The 19529-nt window shown below is 36.1% G+C and overlaps 1 protein-coding gene across 1 annotated transcript in view; it reads right to left on the bottom strand.

The window, feature by feature from the left end:
• The window catches only part of RAB27B (RAB27B, member RAS oncogene family), a 177222-nt gene extending 158137 nt beyond the window's left edge, over nucleotides 1-19085 (bottom strand). The window contains exons 1-2 of the mRNA XM_013992879.2: nucleotides 18953-19085; nucleotides 18747-18820 (exon numbers count right to left, since the gene is read on the bottom strand). The gene's annotated coding sequence lies outside the window, so the exon portion shown is untranslated. The remainder of the gene's footprint in view (nucleotides 1-18746; nucleotides 18821-18952) is intronic.

Below are 19529 nucleotides of genomic sequence, written 5' to 3'. Positions count from 1 at the left end.
GAAGCTGAGCAGTGATTAAGAGCACAAAATCAGGCACCCTGCTTGACCTGAATTCTCTCAAGAGCTGTTGACAGGATATCAAATATGTCAGAATCACTGCTCTAGCCACTGGGTGTAGCCACTATTATCTCTTGTCTGGAGAAGGGTGACTGACTTGGAAATGCTCTCCCTGCTTCTACCCTTGCTCCTTTGCCCTCACAGTGATAAAGTCACTTGCTCCTGTCTCTTTGCTCCACCTCCCCCAACAGCTCCTCAGCTCATTCGCCATATAGATCACTCATGCTATCCATTCAGCCCCCTCCTTGTGCATCTGATCTCATCTCCTATTGCTCTACTCTCTTCCACTTTTTTCTATCCATATTTACCTCCTTGCTCTTCCTTGAGCATGGCAAGCACCCTCCCAGGGAAAGCCCAGGGCATTTACCATTTGCTGTTCCACTGTTGTAGGTGCTCTTGCCTGCATCTGTTATCTGTGTGGTTCCCTCACTCAAGCAGGTTATTTCTGCTTGAGGACCATGTAGTCAGAGTTTACCTCCTTTCCCATCCAATTTAAATAGCCACACACACTGTCTCAGCCCTTGCTCTTCTTTAATCATCCCCATTTATCAAATGATAGATGCATTTGTATATCTAGTCCATGATCCATCCAGAGCTCCAACATAATGAGGATTCATCACCGCCCCCTTGAAGAGGATCTGCTACGGAGTAGGCATTCCATAGTTACTGAATGAATAATGGAATACCTCTACTAAAAAAACTCATAATTCAGTTATGCTAAGAGGATGTAAAATGTTGAAAACGACAGCAGATAAAAGTTAAATAGCACTCTACTTGAATGATATTCCACCTGTTCATACAGAATTAAGGGCCAGATGTGCCATACTTGGCATAGACAATAAGTTTGATGTCCTTGCATGCCTGAGATGAGACGAGACCAGGAAGGAAGATTATTCTCTCTGTTTCTGTCTCGGTTGCTAACAATCCTGTCCCCAAAATGAAAGACACACCTTTGAGGACAGCCAGCCCCTGCAGGTGTCCAAAAGAAGGATGGGGTCTGATTATTGTCAAAAGTTGTCCCCACAGTATGAGTTGACAGAGATGCAAAATTTACAAGGTTTTATTGCACATTATTGAGGAGATGAGACCTATGATCAGTGTCCTAGAATATGGCCACTATCCACAGAGGAAACCAGAATGTTATACAGCTGAGAGCCTTGGTCTTAATATTTAAGTCAGCAGGCACTCCTTGTGGCCTGGCTGTGTTCTCTCTCACAATCTAGAAACCCAGAAACTGTGGACGCCAGACTGGTTGACACCTACCACTCAGCTGTCTTCAGGGCATCGCTTCTTTTATTTATTTATTTATTTATGTCTTTTTTTTTTTTTTTTTTTTTTTTTTTTTTTTTTTTTATGGCCGCACCTGCCGCATATGGAAATTTCCCAGGTAAGGGGTCAAATCAGAACTGCAGCTGCCAGCTTACACCACAGCCAGATCCCAGCCACATCTGCGACTTACATTGCAGCTCATGGCAATGCCAGATCCATAACCCACTGAGCGGGGCCAGGGATCAAACCCAAGTTCTCATGGATACTAGATAGTTTGGTTATTGCTGAGTCAAAATGGGAACTCCCAGGCCATCTATTATTTTAATGACATGCTTTGTGCTCGGTAAATGCAAATAGACTTGATTACTAGCAGAAGTAAAACACAGAAATTAAGGTAAATCTATTATAGAAATAGCAAAGGAAGTTTTAAAATCATTATTATTTTTATTGAAGTATTGCTGACGTGTTTATTTCAAGTGTACAGCAAAGTGATTCAGTTATATATACATATATATTATCTATTTTTCAGTCTTTTGCTCTTATAGGTTATTACAAAATATTGAATATAGTTCCTTGTGCTGTACAGTAGGTCCTTGCTATCTATTTTATATATAGCAGTGTGTATCTGTTAATCTCAAACTCCTAATTTATCCCTCCTCATCTTTTCCTTTGGCAACCATGTTTGTTTTCTATGTCTGTGAGTCTATCTCTGTTTTGTAAATAAGTTCATTTGTATCACTGTTTTAGATTTCACATATAAGTGATATACGATATGTAAATGAATTCTTGGTAAATAATGAGTGACTTAAGCAACCTTAAACTTTGTCATATTTGTATAGTTGACACCAACTTTTTCCTGCCTTCCATTATTAAAAGATAAAATAATTGTATAGTTTTTATTATTTTTATTTTGTCTTTTTGCCATTTCTAGGGCCGCTCCTGTGGCATATGGAGGTTCCCAGGCTAGGGGTCGAATCGGAGCTGTAGCCTCCGGCCTACGCCAGAGCCACAGCAACGTGGGATCCGAGCCGCGTCTGCAACCTACACCACAGCTCACAGCAACGCCGGATCCTTAACCCACTGAGCAAGGGCAGGGATTGAACCCACAACCTCATGGTTCCTAGTCGGATTTGTTAACCACTGCGCCACGACGGGAACTCCGTGTATAGTTTTTTTTTTTGTTTTTTTTTTTTGTTTTTTTGTTTTTTTTTAAAGCTTTAAATATTATAAACTCAAGAAGACAGAACTGAATCCAGAAATTTTAGCTACGAAATAAACTACAGTTGTGACAGTGTCTCCAACACCATGCTGCACCCACCATTATGACTCAGAGAAAGGCCCCTCATGTACCTTCTTGGGAGACAGTGTTCCATGAAGCGTACAGCTTCCTCCAGGATGACAATTAAGTCACCTCTACAAGCTACTACCTTAGAAAGATTTCCTCCCAGTCATTTGCTCTAATTAGGAGATAAGACTGCATTACACTCCTTTTCTCTTTCAAGTTTTACACCTGAAAACATTCACTCTTTAATGAAAAGCCACATTAACTTTTATGCTGAAGCAGACTTTTGTTTGTAGTATAAGCCTTCAGGCTAAAACCAACCCAAGACAGATTTTGCCAGAAGGAGAATGTCAGAATTCCCAGAGCTTGTCTTTATAAGTAGTTAAACTCTAAATATGTCTTCAAAAATGACAGGGGCCTTGAGTTCTTACCTACTGCCACCTTCTGCCTCTAGCCAAGAGGAGAACCAGGCCATCAAAGCTGAGAGGTAGGTCACTTTTTTATTTAGTAAAAGGCTTGCAGAGTTTTTGCTTCAGCAGCACATGCAGTAAAATTGGGATGCTATGTCAAAGTTAGCATGACCATGCTGTAGGGTGACATGCTAACTTCCATACATACATTTTTTTTAAAAGCTACATGTACAACAGTGTATGTAGTATACAAACTTTCGTATAACTGAAGGGGGGAAAAACTTTATATTCATATTTGTCTATACTGGCACAAAAAAAGAGAGTAGGTAGAAAAATAAAACTGATTAGCTTAGAGAACAGAGGTGTGGGGAACTTGATAGGTGGGGAGAAAGATGAAGGTGAAGTTTCATGGTGTAGCCTTATTGTTTGGGTTTTGAATCAGGGAAGTTTATTACTTATTCAAAAATTTTAAAGGTCCCATTGGAAGACACGGTCTCCCTTAATAATGTTTAATTTTGTCTTACCTTTGGAAATCATTGTGATACCACTTGGTTCTTTGGTTTTGTATTCCAAGGACATTATTCAGTATCTATCCCTTCTAAGAGAGCATGCTTCTTGTGAAAGTAGACCATTCTTAGATTAGTGACTCAAAACCTAAGTAGGATTTACTGAAAATAAAGACCAAGTTTTTAATCTTGACATTTTATCTTGTTGAATTTATCAGCTCTTTCTCTTCTAATAAAAATGCACCAGAAATAAAATTTGTCTTGATTTCATTATTTATATCACTAATCAGTTAAAAAAAACACCGTCTAGTGAGAGTTGACTATATTTTAGTGTATATATCCTAATCTTTACATTTTACAGATGAGGAAACTGTGGCTCAGGATGTTTCAGTGACTTGTGCACTTTGCTAGCTCAGCATACATGCCTAGCTCTGCCTGATTAGAAAGCTCTCATTCTGCCCAGAGGACCACTTTAGCCACTCCCAAGGCATGATTCTATTGGAAGGAAGTGATACACTGAATAGAAAAGTTCCACTGCTAAGCTGTGGAAACTCGGGCAGGCATCTTACAAATGCAAAATTGGAGAGAAGTTTCTTACTTCTATTCCTGCTCTAACATCCAGATGAATTACACTCCATTGCTGCCTGTAATGAGAATAGGTTCTGGAAATGTGCATTAGAAAAATGATGTGATTGTTAAAATGTTTATCCAATGGATGGAAAGAATATCTTATCATTTCCTTCCCGACCCTGAGGCTCTGTAATTCTGTTAAGATATCCACAGAGCTAGGAGTTCAGTACCTACGAGTCATCTCATTATCCAGAGGACTGGTTAATAAATGTATGAGACAAAATCACTTTTATAATGAAGATCCTCAATACTATTGTCTTATGTAGAGTCAATCAAGTAACTGAACTTTAATAATATTGAACATGGGATGAATTCTTCTTCTAGTCATATGGTATTGCCACCAAGACCATGTGAGAACCGTGAAAGACCAAAAAGGACAAGTGGAGCTATATCAAAACTAAAACCTCTTATTGTTTTAGAGGTTTTAGTTTTGATATAGCTCCATTTGGAGAGGGTGTGGAGAAAAAGGAACCCTAGTACACTGTTGGTGGGATTGTAAATTGGTGCAACCTCTGTGGAAAGCAGTATGGAGATTCCTCAGAAAACTAAACATAGAACTACCATTTGATCCAGCAATCCCACTCCTGAGCATCTACCCAGAGAAAACCATGACTTGCAAAGACACACATACTCCAATGTTCATTGAAGCACTATTTTCAATAGCCAAGACATGGAAATAACCTAAATGTCCATCGACAGAGGAGAGGATCAAGAAGACGTGGTACATACACACAATGGAATATCACTCAGCCATTAAAAAGAACGAAATATCGGCATTTTTTGCAACATGGATGGACCTAGAAACTATCATGCTAGGTGAAGTCAGCCATGCAATGAGACACCAACATCAAATGCTTTCAATAACATGTGGAATCTGAAAAAAGGACAGACTGAACTTCTTTGTAGAACAGATGCTAACTCACAGACATTGAAAAACTTATGGTCTCCGGAGGAGACAGTTTGGGGGGTGGGGGGATGTGCTTGGGCTGTGGGATGGAAATCCTGTGAAATCAGATTGTTATGGTCATTGCACAACTACAGATGTGATAAATTCATTTGAGTAATTAAAAAAAAAAACTAAAACCTCTTATTAAAAAAGAAAGAAAGAAAAGAAAGAAACAGGACTTGCCATCATGGTTCCTCGGAAATGAATCTGACTAGCATCCGTGAGGACACAGGTTTGATCCCTGGCCTCGCTCAGTGAGTTAAGGATCTGGCGTTGCCTTGAGCTGTGGTACTGTGGTGTAGGTCACAGACGAGGCTCAGATTTGATGTTGCTATGGCTGTGGAATAGGCCAGCAGCTGTAGCTCTGATTGGACCTCTAGCCTGGGAACCTCCATATGCCGCGGATGCGGCCCTAAAAAGCAAAAAAAAAAAAAAAAAGAAGAAGTAACCAAGTAATGAGAAGACATGCATATTACTAAGTAAAAGAGGTCAATCTGAAAAGGCTACATGCTGTATGACTCCAACTATATCACATTCTGGAAAAGGCAAAACTATACAGATAATAAAAAGATCAGTGGTTACCAAGGGTTGGGGAGGCATGAATGAATAGGGAGCATGAATGAATAGGGAGAGCACAGAGGATTTTTAAGACAGTGAAAATACTCTGCATGATGCTATAACAATGGACATCAGCAATGAACCCTAAGGCAAACTATGGACTTTGAGAGACTCCCATATGTCAAGATAGGTTCATCAATTATAACATATGTACAACTTTGGTAGGGTCTGTTGATAATAACAGAGGCTATGCATGTGTGGGGGAGGGGTATATGGCAACTCTGTACCTTCTCAATTTCGGTGGAATCTAAAACTGCTCTAAAAAATAAAAGTCTTTTTTTAAAAAACCGTAGAATGAAAAAACATACAAAAGATCTGTATCCAGAAAATACAGAAAACTCTTACAACTCCATTACAAGCAACTGAACACAAAAGTGGGCAAAAATTTGAAAAGATACTTCTCAAAAGAAAATAAACAAATGCCTAAGGAGCTCGAGTAAAATGCTCAACACCATTAGTATATGAGAAACTAATTTGAAACGCAAATTAAAATTAAAGAAGAGTTCCTGTTGTGGCACAGGGGTAAGGAACCCAATTAGTATCCATGAGGACCTGGGTTTGATCCCTGGCCCTGCTCAGTGGGTTAAGAATCCAGTGAGCTGCAGTTTAGGTCAAAGACTCGGCTCAGATCCCATGTTGCTGTGGCTATGGTGTAAGCAGACAGCTACAGCTCCGATTTGACCTCTAGCCTGGGAACTTCCATATGCTGCAGGTGGGACCCTAAAAAGCAAAAAGCAAAAGCAAATTAATTAATAAACAAAGAATTTTTAAAAAATTACACTACATACCCACTAGAAAGGTTAACTTAAAAACTTTAAGAATACCAAGTGCTGGTAAAGATATGGAGAAATTAGAACTCTTATACATTTCTGGTAGGAAAGTATAACAACAAACACATAGCTAAATGTATAGTTATCATATAGCTCAGCAGTTCCACACCTAGAGGCTCACCAGGAGAAATACAAACACATTTCTACACAAAAACTTGAAAATCAAAGTTCATACCAATTTTATTCACAGTAGCCGAAAAACAAAAGCAACCTGAATGTCCCTCAATAGGTAAATGGATAAACAAATTGTAGTATATTCATAAGATGGAATACAACTCAGAATTTTTTAAAAAAAATATTGAACTACTTATACATGCAAGGACATAGGTGAATCTCCAAAACATTATACTCAGTGAAAGAAGCCATACACAAAAGAATACATATTGTATGATTCCATTTATATATATTCCTGATGAGGCAAATAAATTTATAGTTACAAAGAGCATATCAGAGGCAGCCTAAGGCCAAGACCGATGGACCAGATATCAGGGAATTTGAGGGTGATGATAGTATTTTCTATCTCAATTGTGTATACAGGAGTATACCTGATTATTGAAACACCTGCAGTCATGCCTTAAGTCAATAAGCCCAGCCAGGGCTTCACTTTTATTTATGAGAAAGAAACTTTGTTTGCATAAGACAGTCCAGAGAGTTAACGGTGAACTGGTATGATTAGAAGTCGACCTCTTCTATTTTGGGCCTTAGTGGAAGGTCAAGGTAACGACTCTATTCTTTCTTCCACAGAGGGCAAACCTTTTTGGCAGTTCTGAGTGAGAGGTAGGTTGCAAGGATTTTGTCTACTTATATATTTATTTGATGGCAATTTGATATAAGAATATAATCTGTAGCAATCTGCGCTCTCTCTTTTGGCCAAAAAAAAGTGAAATAACATTAGAAAAAAATTCAAGTCATTAAAATTTCATTCAGTTGAAAACTCGAATGCTCACATTAACTTCTTTGTCAGGGGCCTTCTACGTGGTGTTTCCTTTATGAAATTCCCCACCCTTCACAATTCTCCTTTACCTAGAAAATCCATACTTATCCTCCAGAACCTAATTTACACATCACTTTCTAAAAGATGGCTTTATTGGCTGCATCCCTTCAAATACATACTCAGCTCCTATCCCAACAGACTAGGAAAGAGTGTTCTTCATATGTTCTCATAATACTTCTTCATAAAACTTACAACATTTGTAATTAATTAGTTATTTATTTTCTGCCTTCCTTACCATCCAGGAATGGGCAGTGTCTGAATGGGCAGCCACTGTTTCTATCTTGTTTGTATAACAGGCACCTAATAGCTATTTGTTTAATAAATGATGAAATTTACAAACAATAATGAAAATCAGGGAAATGATACTTCATTTTGTTAATGAGGAATCCAAGATAAAGCAGCATTCTACTATTCTCACAATTTTTAAATAGCATCCTAGTTTGATAATGTTTTTTCCCTTCTGTACTATTGAGCGTTACTATAAAACCAAGGTTCTATTTAACGTAGAAGTTACTTTTATGGCAATATGTATTCCATTTTATCATAACTGGGCACAGAAAAATAAAATTCTATGTGAAGCAAAAGACAAAGATTTCCTTAGATGCTATGGTTGTCCTGACCCACATTTTTTCCATTTTGACCCTACTCTTGTTTACCAGAACTATTTAGAACATTCCAACCTATATGGTTTCATAAGAGTGTTGATTGAGTCACCTTGAGTAATTCGAATGATACATATTTTGGTTGTATTATATTTTTTTAAAGGTGGACATTGCTCTAAAGTCGTTTTATACTGCTACCAAAATATATCATGTATTATATAATTATTCTGTTTTGGCATGGTCATGAAATGTGTAAAGTCTATTCAAGTAGAAGTCATTGACTAGTGAGTTTTACTTTTAGATGGTTTTAAATTCTCTCAAAATTAAAATTGTCAGAAAAATTCTCTGAAATTTGGAAAGAAGGCAAAAAGGTAGGGCACATATACTTTTAATATCATTCAGGGTCAATGGCCACCTAAGGATTGTCTATATTGGCACAATGCTGTCCCAAAGAAATTTCTATGAAGACAGAATACTGCCCAGTGTGGTAGTCACCAAGCCAGTATAGCCCTAGAGCATGTGAAAAGTGGACAGAGCAGCTAAAGAACTAAATATTTTATTATGTTTAATTTTAATTAATTTGAGTTTAAATTTTCATAGCCATATTTAAAGAGTTAGTGGCTATCTTATTGCACAGCACAGGTCTACAGAAATGCACTACTTTTTTTGTTATTAATGAAAGCTCCCAGACTTAACAAAATTACTTGTCAATCTGTAGAATTTTATCCATTAGATATGCAAATAATTTTTGCCCAGTGGAGCAAATAACCCCAAAGATTTATGGCCTGTTGGATATTAGCCAGTTTTAAAATCTGACAATAATTTTACAATAGCATATCTTTGTTAATTTGCCTATATATACATAATGTCTCACATTTTCTCCAAATCGATAATAACATCTGGTTTCCTTATTAATTAAGTTGTATGAAATTGTTTACATTTGTTTATTTTATATTTTCCAGAGAGACATGATTTGAAAATTAGACTTTAGCAGTTTAGGGGTCATCCTTTAAAAGCCCCTAAAATTCACTCATACAATTATTTTTGTGATTTCTCAGAGAGCACCTGATAGTCACGAAGATTTGTTATTTTCTTTATAAAAGTGAAAAAAAATTCTAGAAATAATTAGGTTTGTTTGGCAGTTTCATAGTTACTAATTAGTTCAATACTGTTATAAGAGCTGCCTGGGAAGAACTGTAAAATCAGAAGAGAGACTCGGACTTCCTTAGGCTAATTTGCATAGGTAAGATATTAATATAAATGTCTCAGAAATTAGATGCCTTGGAGATTCTTCAGTGCCTTCCATAATACATTTTTACTCGAGAAAACACTGGTCAAACCATTATGAGACCCTATTAAAGAACTGTATTCTCCTCTCTTCTGATATCATTGGCTATTGTCATAAATTAACCACAGCCAAATCAGTCTCACCGTCAGATAGCTCTCTGTTTCTTGATGTCTGCATGAAGGCTCTGCTCTAAGCTCCAGGCTAGAATTGGTATCTTCAACAAAGGTGGTAAGTCCCAGAGCCTCATGTAAAGGACAGTACCATGTACTCTTCAATGAACAGAATCTTGGGGATAGGTTTCTAAATTTACATGGTTTAAACAACTTTCAGGCTGTACCAGTAAAATGAGTCAGATTTTCTGGACTCTTTGTAGTCCAGAAGCAGAAACATTACATGAAAGGATTAATCACCAGAATTGAATGAGCTTGTGAGGAAAATGCACTTGTAGTTATTTGTCTAGAATATGATTAGCATTATTTTAACATTTTTTCTTTCTTTTTTTTGTTGCACCTGTGGCAAAGAGAAGCTCCCAGGCCACGAACTGAAACCAAGCCACAGCTGCAACCTACACCAACAGCTGCAGCAATGCTGGATCCTTAACCCACTACACCATGGTGAGAACTCCTATTTTTTAATAAATATATAAGGAAACCCTTTCTTTCTTCTTAAGCTACCTCTAATCCTAACATTAGAAAATTATGCTTTTGTAAACTGAAACTAAATGTTCTAAATAGCATCTGAGCCTCACTGACCCACTGGGAATTTAGAACTATATATTTTTACTAAGTCTCCTTACTTTCCATGGCATTTCCATGGCAATAAAAATAATAATGTAAAAACATAATAAAAATTACACTATAATATTAAATATACACAAAAATAACAAAATAATTTAAAGTTTTACATAGTCTCAGTAGGAATCTATCCCCATATTTACCAGGATATAACTATACAAATCAATGTTGCAATAAAGGCTATGTTTAGAGTGTCATATTTCAAACAGATTCTTACTTAAGTATGGTAGCTTATCATTACTGAAGATATGTGGAAAGGCCCACAAAACCTTTCTAGAAAGTTTGTCTAGTCCCTGCTTCCAAATTTCCAGCCTCCAATTAGTAAAAAGTTTATGTCCAGCAGGCTAGGGACCTTAGCAATTTGAGGGAGCTCTAAAAGAGAAGAGGTCACCTAATTCTATAAATATTTCAGGTGAAAGCTAATGGAAATCTTGTGTTTCAGGGTTGGTTTCCTAGCATTAAGATAGACGAGGTATTAAAAGAGAATTTTTAAAAGTCCAACTCAAGATTTCTTATGAAAACTTCCAGACAGGAGGAAATTTTGTGGCATTAGAAGTTACTCAATACTGTAAGGCCCTGGATTTGCCACACAAACTGTAGAAGGCCTCAGTGGTGAATTAACACTCCTGATGCACTTTTGGAAATAATCAGGTCAAAGCTGTGCTCCAATGATATTTCACTTACAAAAAGGTGATGGTGGTGGACTTGGTACACAGACTTAGTTGATCAATCTCTGATCTGACCCATAAAAATCAGGCAAAAATATGTGCAGAAAGTACTTTCAATAACATATGGGGACAAAGCCCACCCAAAGATTATCTAAGAAAAGGAACTTAATTCATCTCATTGTTTACTATTGATTAAAAGTCCAAGATTTAGTGAAATTCCTTGTTAACTTTTAGGCTTATTGCAAATAACTTTTATCTGATGAAAGAGATAATCCCAAAGATTAACCTTAAAAAAAAAAAGAAACTCTGCAATCTTACCCTAACACCTCTTTTTTAAATTGCCAATTATCCCATTTCTTAAATGCTTTTCAAACTGGTCATTACATCTTACTGATACCCTTCTTTAATTAATGAATTAAAGAAATTTTTTTACATGTCCCTATTATATTTTCCTAAAAGTTATAATTTTATATATTTTGAAACTGTACTTTAAGGAACAATATGCTGATTCAATAAGGCCATGTTGAAAATCATAACACATGGCTTCTCATAACCTGACCATTGGAACTTCAGGATCGTCATCTTTCAGCTGGAGGTGGTAGACCATGATTTCAAAAGTCCCCTCTAAACTTCACTTTATTCTAAAACTGAAGAGTTTGAACATGTTAATGAAGGCAGAATATTATTAGAAGAAAGAAACTTTAACATTCTGAAAAGAACTTGGACTTAGAATATGCTGTCTTTGGATCGCAGTAACAACTAAAGGGATCCATTCAAAATGAAAAAGTACCATTTAGATAATCCCTTCGCCAAGAGCATCTGCTCTTTAATTAAGCCATTTGTTCTTCAGATATATAGCTTTTGACATACACATAGAATGATACAAGACTTATATCTTCTCTAGAGTTTTTTTTCTTTCAAGGCATAAAATAAGGTCATTCTTTATCACAGAGTATATGTGATGTTCACACAGAAAGTCTCCTTGCCCTTTTCAGATTGAGAGCAAAGATGATCAAAAATGGAATTTTGATTTAGCTTGAATTTTGACAAATGGACAATTAGAAGAGATTAAATTTTTCTAAAACAGGACATTAGAATAGTCTGTTAAGGGTCATACAAAGTTCTATGTTCTAAGGTTTTTAAAAAATAGTGTATAAAAGACGTGAAAGGCAAGTTAACGATTAAAACAACATAGACAAAACTACACCTATAATATTCATGATGCGAATTAATCATTTGGGGATTCCATCAATATGGATTTATTTTACAGTGATTGAATTATTTTTTGTATTAAGAAATATAAGATATTACAATACAGCCCATCTTAAATCCAGTTATGAGTTAATCTTGAAAATGAAAATTTACCCATAGTTATCAAAGTGAATAGAAATTTGGCCCCAGAATCAGAGTTGTGGATTTATTATAAACCAATAATTTATTTATTTGGTTATCATGTGGATGTGGTTGAATGGGAGTTCCAAGGGCCTTCAGTTCAAAAATCTGGTTGGTTCATCTAAACCCTTACACAGTACCCTGGTGTAAAAAGTGAAAATTACGCCTTGTTATAAATAACCCCAGCGAGATTCATGGATACGTGAAGTTTTTAAATGGGATCAAATGATATTTAATAACTATTTTTAAGTCTAGATACTACTTTCTAGGTTTTCAAATCTGGATTGCATTACCTTTTATATGATAGTCAATTTGAACTACAGAAGTTTCTGATACAAAGAAAAATGATTATAACTAATGATGTTAACTTTATGATATTTGACTTTTGCCACTTGTCAAGACTTGCTTCATTTTCTGTGTTAGTAAATTTTTGTGCATAAGAAGAATGCTTATGTATGCTTAAGAAAATCTGCTTATTGACTGCAGGTTTTCATATACATATAATAGATTGAGACTGTAAATTATATTGTTCAAATTCTCAGTTCTTATTAAGGTTTACCCAACTCTGAGAGAATTTTAGTAAAATCTCTCACTATGTGGATTTTTCAATTTTTCCTTGGTTTGTATATTCTGTTAATATTAATTTAGGTTATGTTATTGGGTGCTTACAGGTTCAGGATGGATATATCTTACTGCTGAAATGTATATTTAATCATTATTTTATGATCCTTTTAAATTCTAATTATGCTTTCTGCTTTAAAATATATTTTCCTATTACGATTATTGCTATTACAACTTTCATTTAGTAGTTATCTGCCTGTGAGATATTTATGTATTACATTTGTCCCTTGTTTAATAGTATTAATGTATTACTAAAATTCAATATATTGTAATAAAGAAACCAAGACCCTAAACAGATCAAGGTACATTTCCAAGGACACATACATAGAGAGTGACAGAGCAGCAGAGAGATTTAAATACGACCAGCACAAGGTCTCGTGAACTTGAATTTCACTTCCTGACCTGAACTTCTCCACTGCTTTCTTCATAGTCTTTGCTTTTTCTTGGTCCCACACAAGAACGGATTTTAGTCTGAGTTTGTCCATTTGTTTGGTTGCCACTTGGGAGGATTCCATCTTTTTGCACAAGATCAGGAACTTGGCCAAATCAAACCTAGACCAGTGAGGGACCTTATCCCCCCCCCCAGTGATGCCACTTTTCAATGCCAACTTCTTTTCTTTTGTGTTTTTAGTTTAGATTAGCTTTTCATTTTGGATTCTGTCTGATAAAGTTAGTTCAGTAACATCTAGCTCACATTATCCAGGATTAATGTTTTCCTTTGAAATGATTAGGGAAAAATACCATTGAACAATTTTGCCACTATACCTAGCTGTATCATCACAAGCAATAGGGGGGAAATACTTAAAAGTCACCCATAGCAATTTTCCACTTAAAATTATTTACATATATATTAAAAATACAAACACCATATATGTATATATATGTAATACATATAGTTGTGTACAGGTATATATTTTATGGCTGCACATTGACATGATGGCAAAACTCCAGAAGTGTTTAGGTGTGAGTCATTCCAAGTATTAATGAACTACCCTCTTCGTTATGAACTCACTTTTTCAACTTGAGCCTGAATCCTGCGCTGTGCACATTTAAGTGCCACATACATCTTGCTGAACTTCTGGAAAAGCTGTGTTTGATAGACCAAGCCCAGTAAGCACAGCCTTGCCAGGGGACACATATCTACCTCCTTGGATGTGACCATCTCAGTGTGACATTTCCTGGAGGAGCAGCACTTTAATTAATCTGATCCAACACCATGCTGGTGGTTTCTGAGGAAACAATAAAAAAAATCTACTGAGACCGCATCTAACAAAGTTCCTTACTGAGACTTGTTCTCTAAGAAATTCAGGAGCAATGCTCTCCCTTTCAGCTGTCTATGGAGGTGGTATCTTTTCTCCCTCAACTGTGTCATATACAATCACTAAAAGAAGTTAAAGAAAGGGACACAGGAGTGATAGAATACTCTGTTACTTGTTTATTGTTTATTCAAAAGAGTGAATTCATAAAGTTGCAATGATAATTTGTAATCAAAATTAAATTTTCCCCAGATATTGTCATGGATATTCAATGTGTTATTTCATTTTTCTCAAAACTCTGTAAAGAAAACTCATTCTTCTCAAAACTCAAATTTTAACAATGGGGTGGAATGCTCAAGCTTGCAAGGTTTAAGAATGACACAGAATGGATTTAAATTGCAGTAGGTTTGCAAGCAGCATGTACTCTTCCTATTACGGTACATGTTGCTCTCTACTTGGCTGCCTTGTTTACTGGGATCCCTGATGATATGTCACTTTTTCAGGAAAATTTCCAGATAATTACATCTGAAAAAACAACGAAGTCATTCTTTATCATAGCACTATCTTCTGATTTTCAAGTTAATACCTATAAGATATATATCCTGGGTTATTTGTAAGAAGTTATAGCAATAATTTTAAAAGAATTTTAATAACCATGTATTGGGCTCATAATATTTGCTTGTTGTCTATTTACTGTCATGAAATGATGGGATGACAGAGAACATGAATGGTGGACATATATTGTTTACTGCTATAAATCCATAGCTAGCATTCAGTGAGAAGTCAATAAATATCAATTTAAAAAAGCTAATTAAAAAATACTAAAAATTGTGTCTGTAAAAGTTTACACTGATTCCAAAGTACAAAGTTCAATTATTACATTATATTTGGGAGTATAGCAAAGCTTGTTTGCAACTTAAACACCTATGAAATTATGATTAATATTTGTCAACAGTTTCCTTCAAGTTATTATTTTTATTTTCTTTCCTTTTTTTTTTTTTTGTCTTTTGAGGACTGTCCCCACTGGATGTGGAGGTTCCCAGGCTAGGGGGTAAATCAGAGCAGTAGCCTCAGCCTACACCACAGCCACAGCAACACCAGATCCAAGCTGTTTTTGCGACCAACCCCATAGCTCACAGCAACGCATGATCCTTAACCCACTGAGCAAGGCCAGGGATTGAACCTGCGTCCTCATGGATGCTAGTCAGATTTGTTTCTGCTGAGCCATGATAGGAACTCCAACTTCAAGTTTTTAACTTCTTCCATCTTAAATAAAAGACACAGAGTAAGGGACTGAGAGTATACCAGCGAGGTCCCACGTTTACATCAGCTATAGCTGTGTGAACCAGGAGGAACACTGAATGTTTTGGATAAATCAGCTTATCAATAATGTATGGCACACATTTCATATTTTAAATGGGTCTTTTATATACAAAGGCTGAGTCTCATACGTTTAAAAGCTTTCAGCTGTACCTACAAACATATTTCTTTAAATGTAAAATCAATTTCTGGAGATAACAAGGTCTTTGTTTTCAAGAAAAGATTCTTCCCCAAAACCATGTGGATAATTGCTTACCCCATATCGCCAAACTCCAACAAAATACATGCTCTCATTCCCTTCCCTTTAAGTCTTTTACTTAATAAGAGAAAATCATAATTAGATTTCAAAGAAATTCTCAAGTTACATGTAATTCTTATTTATTGTGGCTTATATATATGGCCAATAGATTCTTAAAAACTCATGTTAGCACTGTAATCACCATTCAGTGCAAATGAAGAACTCTTTGACATTTCTTTCTTTTTTTTTTTTTTTTTTCCACAGCTGCACCTGTGGCATACGGAAGTTCCTAGGCTAGGGGTCGAATGGGAGCTGCAGCTGCCAGCCTACACCACAGCCACAGCAACAATGGATCCGAGCCACATTGGTGACCTACACCGCAGCTTGTGACAATGCCGGATCATTAGCCCACTGAGAGAGGCCAGGGATCGAACCCACATACTCATGGAGACTACATTGGGTCCTGAACCTGCTGAGCCACAATGGAAACTCCCAATTTGACATTTCTTTACCCTTTCCACAAACACAAAGTGCTTCCCGCTTCCCATTGGAAGTCAGCCCCTGGCTGCATTTTTCTGTAGCTTCCTTCTACTAGAAGATAACTCTTCTTACTCAAAGCACAGGTGATCAGAAAACCAAAATAAAAGTAAACTGAAACACCAGAGTCAGTTTTGCTGATGCTTCTTTTCTCCCTTTCCACTAGCTTATTCTAGATGGTTTAATTGTGTAAAAGCTATTTTTGTCCATCTCTTTCTTAAACGTCTTACTAAGACGCTTTTCATATGGAATATGTTATGTTCTTTGGAAGAGAATCCACACCGCTGCAGGTGAAATTGGGGCAAGCAGATTTTCTTTCTGCCAAACCTCTTTAAATAAAAATACGTATTAAAAATTAATTTTTTAGCAATATCTACCTTACTTAGCCAGTAAGTCTAGATAAATTGATATTCAACTGGATCTCCAAAGCAGGGAGACTTTTCAAGGCCTAAGGAGATTATCCTCAGGGATAAGAACCACTAGATAATCACTACTTTCACACTTTAACAAATTAGTTTTCACTTTTGCATTTTATGCTTCAGCTTAAGTTCCACTTGTTTGCCAGCAATTCCAGACTTCTGCTGAGCACTGTTCCCACTGTTTTCAATTAGCTGTAACTGGTGGACTTTTTAGGGCTCAAATTCAGGAAGAAGTTTCATGTTGTGAGAAAAGTATTAAATTCCGAATAAAATATATGTTCTCAAGATTTTTCCCCCAAGATTTTTCCCCCCATCATCACTAAATTCAGTGCATTTTTTAAACTCAACATATAATGAAGTTATCTTGTTTATAAGACATGTATAATGAGTATGACATAAAACTAAAGTTTAAGGCAGCAGATCCTAGGTTGAGTAAGAACTTTCAAACTAAGTATTAATTGGAAGAACTGAGTCATTTTTCTAGATTTGGAATATAGAAAATGTTTTTAAAAGAGAGAGGGAGATACTTTATTCACACGAAGTTCATGGATTTTATAGTACATTATCATTCATACCAACTAAAAGTAATTTTAAAAAATACTTGGACATCACAAAATATTGAAAGCCTATTACTAACCCCAATCTGATTCCCTAACTTCTGCCAGAAGCAAGGTATTCCCTTCAAAAAGATTTTCCCTGCTTAAGAAATATATACCAATAGTCACATGTTATTTTCACATACTTACATTCATTTGTATTTAAGGAGGTTGCAAATTAATTAAAGCACTTGTAATTTTTGTTTTGGTTTAAAATATGGGTAGCATATTTATGTAGTAAATATTTAATCAGAATGTTCAAAATATACAAAGTGTGGAACAATAAAGTAAAACTCAATTTCCCCCTCCCTCATATCTGCTGTCCCTCCTTCTTCTACAAATTAGAGTTGTAGAACTATAGGTATACTTTCAAAAGTTTGGTACTTAAACAATTCAAAATCTCATTTAGGGTATTCCAATATAGCAAATATAATGTACTTAATTTTTGAACACTGAAAGTATTTTAAGACATTTAAAAAATTATTGTCATTGAAGTCACATTTTCAATATTGATAAATTACTTTGAATCATAGTTCAGTATTTTCTTTCCTGAAATAAATTTAATGGTACTCTCTATCTTAAATTTTCTATGAATTGACCATTAATATGACTCAACACTTTATGCATTTATAAATATATTTTCCTATTAAATTTTGGTATAAGATACCTAAATTTGATGTAATTTCTAGGGTAATAATTTAACCTGCCAATTTGACAAAGCTTTAAAGTTTTAAAAGAGTTTTTAATGCATGAAATTGATACCAAGGCCCTAAAAAAGCAACTTCAACTGATTTGTGAAATACTTAAAGAGAATGTCCAATTTTCTCCATAGAGCCATCTTCATTTGGGTTTTCTAATAGCAAAGTACTCCCTTATCACATATAACCAGATTTATTGTTGAACAGGAAAGGGAATCTTAGATTATTATTTTTTTTAATGTTTCCGTGTGTAACCTTCCAATTGTAGTATTGAGTATTGTATAGTCAAGAGAAAGCAAACTAGATGTTTCTTCAATGGCTTTTCACTGAGAGGTACAGAATGTTTTAACAGCTTTCTGGCAGCCCACATTTATGATAAGAGTATTTGGAATCAGAAATAAATGAAGCATAAAAAGACTCCTACACTGCACCACAGCAATGATTAGAAAGGAGCATCTTTGAGCTTTGAAAACAGAAAGCAGAGAGCAAGCAAGCAGCCTGCAGCCCTGAGCAAAAGCTCTCTCCCATCAAAACTCTGTTGCAAATCCAGCTTCTCCTCTTGCAAACCCACAGGCTAGAAGAGGGAACCACAGCCACTCCAAAGTGGAGTTTCAGGCCCATCATTAGTGGTTTCTGTCACGGTCTTGGTGCTTTCCCTTCATGAATGAAATATGCAGATGGCATCTTACATGGGCTCCTTCAACAAGGAACAAGAAGGTCAGAAGACACAGCTAACACAGCCAGTACGTTAGAAATCTGTGACCGATGTACTTACACCTCCAAATGCCTCCAGATTTCAGCCTCTGGAAATACTAGCCCATTTCTTTATGGCACTGTTGCTTCCATCAGCTGTGGAAATTAACATAAAATAATATAGTAACCCAACAAGTGCTGGACAGCGTTCCAGAGCATTAGATTAAGTGAACACTAAAGGCACACGGACGGTGTACAAAATCTGAATGATAAATAACAAGTAAATACCTTCCGATCCACCAGAAGGGGGAAGGATGCTGTTGCTACTGCTGCTGCCTGCTCTCTTGTGTAACAGCAAAGGCGGCTCAATCCCTTTGACAGGCAGTGAAGCTTGGCTGCCTATTGGCGTCTGGGCGGTCCTAGTGCCTGCCCCAGGTTAGCACACAAGGTAACTCTGAAGAGCCTCCCTATTTCCTGTGGTTCGTCTACTAGGTGTTACCTGGGGTGTTCAGGGACATCAGCTTGTTAAGTATTAGGATAGTGGGGCTTATTATTAAATAGGGTCTCCAATGTTTCTAGGTACTGCTGTTGAAACAAATAATGACAGATGACCTTGTCTGTTAAATAAACTGTGTTATTGAAAATGTTACGAACAGAGGGCTTTTAGAAAGAAAACAAAGTTGCACATACACTATAATGCCTGCAATCCATGTCTTTTCTTCTCTCCCCACTCCACATTTAAAAGGGAAAGGGAAAAAAAGAATAATGAAGTAGGGGATTTTTTAAAAGCTTGATAAATCTTTTCTTACCATTTGCAAAAAGTATCTGTTAAAGGCCTAAAAGCTCTATGTTTAGCATACCCTGT

Source organism: Sus scrofa, chromosome 1 (genome assembly GCF_000003025.6).
Source record: "Sus scrofa isolate TJ Tabasco breed Duroc chromosome 1, Sscrofa11.1, whole genome shotgun sequence".
NCBI lineage: Eukaryota > Metazoa > Chordata > Mammalia > Artiodactyla > Suidae > Sus > Sus scrofa.
The sequence above is the reverse complement of the archived record's forward strand: the minus strand, read 5'-3'. Positions and strand labels throughout refer to the sequence as shown.